This window comes from Ornithodoros turicata, chromosome 5 (assembly GCF_037126465.1).
Source record: "Ornithodoros turicata isolate Travis chromosome 5, ASM3712646v1, whole genome shotgun sequence".
Lineage (NCBI taxonomy): Eukaryota > Metazoa > Arthropoda > Arachnida > Ixodida > Argasidae > Ornithodoros > Ornithodoros turicata.
The window spans coordinates 20,391,577-20,398,755 of record NC_088205.1 but is presented as its reverse complement, the minus strand read 5'-3'; the positions used below and the strand labels follow the sequence as shown (position 1 = coordinate 20,398,755).

The 7,179-nt window shown below is 48.3% G+C and overlaps 1 long non-coding RNA gene across 1 annotated transcript; it reads left to right on the top strand.

The window, feature by feature from the left end:
* Positions 1-5,229: 5,229 nt before the first annotated feature.
* LOC135395365 (uncharacterized) lies at positions 5,230-5,518 on the top strand. Its single transcript, XR_010423040.1, has 3 exons — positions 5,230-5,277; positions 5,345-5,404; positions 5,475-5,518. It is a non-coding gene; the product is annotated as an uncharacterized LOC135395365 (long non-coding RNA).
* Positions 5,519-7,179: the final 1,661 nt, after the last annotated feature.

Here is a 7,179-nt window from a genome sequence, read left to right as displayed (position 1 = left end):
GGTAGACATTCTTTGAGATCAACCATGACGATATTGAATAGCAACGGGCTTAGGAGACTTCCTTGCGGGACACCCTGCGGAACAGCAGTCTTTTCTGTGTCACCCTCGCCTGTTCTGACAAAAATTTGCCTTTGGCTCAGGAAGTCGGAAAGCCATGCAAGCGCTTTCCCAGGCACTTGCGACCGAAGTAACGCATGCAGAACACCGGGGTGACTTACGGTGTCATACGCCCGCTTGACGTCCAGGAAGACAGCCATCACGATTTGCCTCCGGGCTTTCGCTTCCTCAACAGTAGAGACCAAATCCATCACCGAATCCATTGAACTACGATGCCTACGGAAGCCTGACATTTCCTGGGGGAAAACACATCTCCTCTCAAGCCACCACTCGAGCCTGTGCAGCACCATGCGCTCCAGAACTTTCCCCAGGCAGCTGGTAAGGCTGACAGGCCGAAAAGACGCCAGGTCCAAGGGGTGTTTTCCAGGTTTCAGTATGGGAACCACTAGGGCCTCCTTCCACTGAGCAGGGACTTGTCCATCCCTCCATGATTTATTGTAGATCTCTAAGAGGACCAGAAGGCAGGTGTCATTCAGGTTACGGAGCGCAGCATAGGTGACCAAGTCCGGACCAGGTGACGACTTTTTCCGAGAAAACGCCAGGGCCGCCTTGAGTTCTGCAACCGTGAAGTCTGCATCCATGTCGGGGTCCGATGATAGAGGAGCTTGGCTAATAGCGCGCTGTAGCTGCACAACATGTTCCTGAAAGCCTGAACATTTCGCCGCCTCGGAGCTCGCTGCTATGGTCTTGCAAAATTCGTATGCAACTTCCTTCTCGGGCTTGGAAATCGAGAGAGACAGAGATCGCAGAGGGTTCTTCGCCGGAGGAGCTTCCCGGAGACTTCGAGCAACGCGCCATACCTTCGCAGTACTGGTAAAAGGGGTCAGAGACGCACAGAACTGCCGCCATCTTCGTATGTCCACGGCCTTCAGGGCCTTTTGTACCATTACGTTTGCACGACGGGCATCCTGAACATCCGTGAGTTGGCCAGATCGCCGAGCCTTTCGCTCCGCCCGTCTCCTATAAGCACGCAAACGCTCCACTACTGGATCTGTACCTGCATGACCAGCAGCGACCTTAGCAGTCGTAGTGGACGACGTTATGCACCGCACAATGAGATCGGTAATTTCCTCTGCTGTCATTCCCGCCTGCACATCTTTCTTGCTCAGGTTGCGAAAGGACTGCCAATTGGTCAACCGAGCAATCCTGTGGCCTGCTCCGGGCGCGTACTTGGAATACGAGAGGAATATGGGGAGATGATCGCTGCCTCTGCCGTCCAAATCCGTACTCCAAGTGACATGTGGAAAAAGATCCCTGGAACAGAGCGAAACGTCTAGTGCGTCCGTCGAGAAGTCTCGACGCAAGAATGTTGGAGACCCATCATTCAAGACACAGAGGTCAAGATCTTCAATGACGTCGCACCACAGAGACCCCTTGCCATCGCGCTTACGGCTTCCCCACATATGATATAAGTGTCACAAAAAAGGCGTACGCCTCCCGTTTTCAACAAATCAGGGCAGATAACGATATCATTCGAGATGATGGTTGGCTAGGAGCGTGCTATGCGGTGAAGTTCATTTTTAAGAGTGTACACATAAAGTAAAACATAAGAACCGGGCTGATGAAGCCCAAGCGGCACAACATCTTGGCCCAATATTGCACCAATATTGGCAATGCCGGTCCAATATTGGTCCAAGATTTGGCCAATATCGCCAAATACTGGTCCAATATTGGGCCAATATATTGTGCTGCTTGGGAAGAATACTTCTCAATTGGACCTGGTCACTTTCAGCATGTTTGTTACCAATATGTATGACGTAGCGGTCATTCTAAAATATAGATAGCGAGAAAGACTGAGCGTGTGCAGAAACACTTTGCTCGGAATTTCTGACTATAGTACAGTCGACCCCCGTTTATCCGGACGGTGCCGTTCCCGGCGAAATCATCCGGATACCGGGGCATCCGGATAAATGAAACGACCGAATAGAAACATCCCACAGAGCAAGGTTTAATTAAAACACAGAAATCTCGTCAATGACAGCAGTTATATAGTAGTGTAGGCACTCGATTCCTGCAAACTTTTGCTAATTGCATAGAGTTGAGCCACGCTGTTGCGCTGCTCGAAGAATGTCAGTGCTCACGCAAAGTGTCAATGTCGGAACCTTGTTTCTCACTGACGTCATCGGCACCGTCTTGCTGCTAATCATCGCAGGCAACAGCAGGAATCACACCGTCATCAGTCATAGCTGCACACACATCATCCTTATCAACGTCAACGTGGTCAGAAACCGCAGCATCAACTACGGCAGTCGCAGTGAGCCTCTGCATCAGGGATCGCAGCTCAGCTAGGGGAATGTCTTCATCGGCCAACGGGCTGTAAGCAGCAGGCCCTCGGGTTGGAGTTTTTCCCTCTAGAACCGGACAGTTGCTCGAGATATTTCCAGATGCCTGGACTGGTCAACGTGACCTAACGCACACAAATAGAAAAGGGGGTCATCGTGCACGGTTGTCTCCCCTAGGGAAGAATGTAGATCCCTGACGTGTGACGGGAATAACCCCAACACAGCGAAAAGGGTGACGAAGCGGGGTCAGCGTCTCCTCTTACTCACCGAGTCCGGATAACTGAAGCTGGATTACAAGAATTTTCGACTTTCGTTCCCTGGAATTCTTGTCCGAGTCCGGAAGCTGAAGTCCGGATAAACGAGAACAAAACACATGGAGGAAAATCTGTTCCCGTGCCTTTTGTCCGGATACCGCGGGATCCGGATAAATGAAGTCCGGATAAACGGGGGTCGACTGTATATGGAATTCTAAAATATCATTTTGCAGAAAGCGATCTTCGAGCGTAAGAAACGCTTGGAACACATTTTACAGGTTTTACTGTTGACTTTGTGTTGCCTGTACGCAACGATTCCGTCACTACGTTCGTTATGTTTCTGCATGACGAACTAGCACTGGGAACGGGACAGAGAGAAGAGACGACAGGACAGGTGCTAGTTCGTCATGCAAGATCAACACCAACACGCCCGGTTTTTTCACTTTGATGTTATGTTTCTGCTTTCGTTTGAGAGAACCCGTATCCAAATGGGTTGCATGCGAAATGCGTCTACGGGGAAGAAGAAGAAAAAGAGATTTTTTGTAGATGTTTCTATAACAAGCGACTTTGCTGGGTGCCGTTCCTTTGAAGTGCTTCAAAGGTCATGCTGAAGACGACTACGGTGCACCGGCTATCTAGAGTTTTTCCCTCGTTTTTCCGGTAGGCTTTACAGATGCTCCCAAGTCGGCCGTGTACATGCCCTTCTGCACCTCTTGCGGTTTGTTACCAAAACGACATCCGGTTTGGCAGCGAACACGCTCTGCGCCAACCACTATGCCGATTGATGCAGTTATCGCTTCTGATTTGAAGAGAGAGAGGGCCGTATACGCCTTTTTGTGGCAATTCAAATTGCCACAAAGAGGCGTACGCCTCCCAGTTTTAACAACTCAGGAAAGTGAAAGGTATCGTTCTGCATGGTGACTATAGTTCCGACGGTCTTTAGTCGCGGAAGGACCGGAAGTCTTCGTGGCAACGGAAACTGTGACGGGGGCTTGTTTATGTTTACCCGAGAATGTCATGTATACGAACTTTCCTTCCCACTGTCCATCTGTGCGCATACACTGTTCATGGGCATAGCTAATCTCGCGGCCCGCCCGCGAGATTAGCTATGCACATGAGCAGTGGCCGGCCCGCATGGTGCGTGTTTTTCTGTGAATCTCGCGCTGCGTATAGCTGTGCATGGCCACGCGCCGTGACGAAATACGCATGTACTTGAAAAAATACGAAGTGTTGGTAACATTCTCCTCTGCTTCCTGTTCCGTCCTGAAATGTTTGTGTGTGTGTGTGTGTGTGTGTGTGTGTGCGTTCCCTCTTAATTGATTTGCATTTGGTAAAAGGGACCCTCACGAGCGAAAGTAGTTGTACTAGGAGATGTTGCTGTCGCAGCTTCGTAAGAGTGGCCATTGCTACAAAGGAAGTAGGGTGCTGGACCGGAATCAGAAGTGACCTGCTGCGCTGTGATTGGTTGCTATGGACGCCTGTGAACTGACTGCTGCGTGAAATATCAAACCTGCTCTTATGCAGTGAATCACGCGCTACGAGCAGCTCCGACGTGCACAATTTCGCGCTGGGCGTGAAAACTCAGCTTTTAGGCAAGAAAAAGACGCCATGCGGGCCGGCCTTAAGGCGTAATAAAAATTATACAAGTTGCTATGAATGGCCTTAGTTTTTATTTTGGCCCACTTCCGTCGAACTTCGTCTCCGCCTCGTACTATACGCTGTGAAATGCGAAAAGACTTTTTTTAATAAGCATTCTTCCTCATGAGGGACAGAGATATTGTCATCCCCTCCGGCTACTCGCAATTCGGTGCGACCATTGTGTTTCAGCTCTCGTGGGATCTTATCCACTCTTCGTAAATCTTATTTTTCGTCCACACCGGGTCTAGCCAATTCCCTAGATGGATCCCAGCTTTTCTATGGATTCGAGTCACTGGAGATTTTGTCAACTTTGCGATTTTTATTGTTATCCTTACGCCTGCATCGGACAAAAGTATTGACAGAGTAGAGTTCTCTTCGTTTTCTTTCACGTGGGTCAAGTACTGTTTCTTCTCTAACTTGGAGGTATGTCGTGGGAGGACGCGGGGCGTCCAGGTACACTCTAAGACCGGTGGCGGATAATGGGCGGATAAAAGGTGCATATTTTGCTGCTGTTGTTAATTGTTTGGAAGGTTTATCCGCCACACCACCGACACGTTAACAACATCAGAAAGAACGCAATGACAAGACAAAGAAAACAAGCTCCCCGCACGTGTGCACTGAAAGAGAAGTGGACGTATTTCTTTGTTTTGTTTGTTGAGTGCCTCGCGAAATGGTGTGGCGTGTAGAAGTGTGGCGCTTACCAGCGTTCCCAAGTTCGCAGCTGTGTCATTGCTGCAGGCTGCATCACGTCGTGCAACGGTCGGCGTCTTGGTGGTGGTTAGTTAGGCGGACGCCGCTTATTTTCGATGAAGTTTGTCGGTTTGTCTCCTTGGCCGTGACACATTGTGACATCGATGGCCGTATAGGCCGGTGTCTATAGACTGATGGGCAGTGTGAACGCACCGTTGACGTCGTAGAACTCTCGCAAAACTTGTCAGTCGGGACATCCGTGCACAGTTTGCATCTGCCGATCAGTCATGTAAATGGTAAGCAACAGGCTGCACATTGTATACCTTTCCAAGCACGTTTACGAAATATTGACTATGCTTCCAGCACAACCAGCTCTCGTAGATGCCTCAGACGAAGAAAATGATCTTCTGCGCGTCCATACCGGTAATTCACCTTTCCTTGATTGCGTTTCTACGTCATGTTGCACTTGCGATTAGTTTTCTTCCGTGTGAAGCTCTTCTTTCTTGCAGACTTAACAGGTGACACTCCCTCCTCCACCCACACTGAGGGAACACTGTGACCTGAATATTTCGGGTAAGGAAATTTCGAATTATTCGTAGCAGCTGGAGTTGGTTTATTGTTACCGCTTGAAGGTAAAATCTTATCAGCTTGTGCCTATATGACGCACTATTTAATTCTCAATAATAAATTAGAAAGAGAGGCACATAAACACCATAAAAACACGACACTTGAATGTAGAAGAGTGTGAGCATGTGAATGTCTGTCACAAATTATTCTGTTAATTGTAGAAATGTCTGCGCTGATTTTTTTCACAAACCTGTGTGCAGAGAGGCTCCTACGCAGAACATACATGCCTCTTATTGGGATCGCGATCGATGTGGATTCACCGGCGAACTTGCATTGTAATGCAGGACAAACAGTTTTGTCTTGCCTTCATATTCTGGCGACTTCACGGACGCCTACCATTAAAAGGATATTTGACAAGCCTACGGTCATTTTCAATTTGTTCCTCTGTACTAAAGCATTCACCCCGTGAAATATGAAGTTGAAAATTGTTCAAATAGCGAAAATATTCTATATTAACCACGGTCGTGAACGGCGGCTGCTACGACCCGCCTGCCATGCGAACTTGTCGTGACATCATACACAGGGGATGTTGGCGATTCGCGAACGGTCTTTCGCGAGCGAACTGCAAAATTTGCAAGCAAGCTTGCAAACTTCGCCGCGAAATATGTTTTAATTTGACCTTGAGCTAAGATCGTATCCAATCGTTGACACAGAATCCTACCAAAAGTGTGTAGCCGTTGATCGTCAGCATGGTTACCGGACCACGTTTTCCTCTCTGAGCTTCTTCGTCAGAAAATGTCTCTGTCGGTGGCCTTTTGGGAGCTGTTGCGTAAGGAACGATTCCTAGACGCTGTGTTGCTTATCATAATATCTTCCTCTATCGTTGATAATTTGCGTTACACCATATTTCTACTGATTTCGACGGCAGCTATGCGATGTCGTTGTTGTCCAAACCGAAACCATGCACCCACGTGTTCCTGCGGGGTGTGTGCTGCCGGTCGTCCACAATATTGTCTGACTGGACTGGACGTTGAAGACGTAAGCCCGCTTCGAAGGGATGTACCCGCAGGTCACGGCCCGCTATTTTTGCGTGGTAACTGCGCTCCCGGTGATTAAAAGTCGATGTGTGTATGATAGTGAGGGTTCATAAGAACCGGTTTCTTCAGAGTACTCGGAATTAGCGAAAATCATTTCATGGTCCCTTTAATCCCTTGCCATCCCAAGTGTGTAGCAGCGTACATAACCTCCGCTCTTATTTTAATTCTTTTGATTATAATGTACTGAGAGATATCATATTCACTGCATCCTACCAAAGTGAAAATGGACAGGCATCGTACTCAGATTACTTTTATCATAGTGACCCTGGTCCCTCAAGCTCAATTGAAGACGTCCTTGTGTGTTGAAGTGCCTCATCCACTACAGTGCCCTTCAAGTTCATCAGACATTGGTGCTCCTGGTACAGTACCCTTACCTGATCTAAGACTGATTTGTTGTATTAGCAAGGGAACAGCATGTTGAGGCACGAAATTGTTCATCTTAATGTCTGTTGCTGTTGTATCTAATTTGCCGTCAGGGCAATGCATTTTGCTTCAAGCATAGAAAAAAAAGGAATAATGATCTTCTGCATTGCA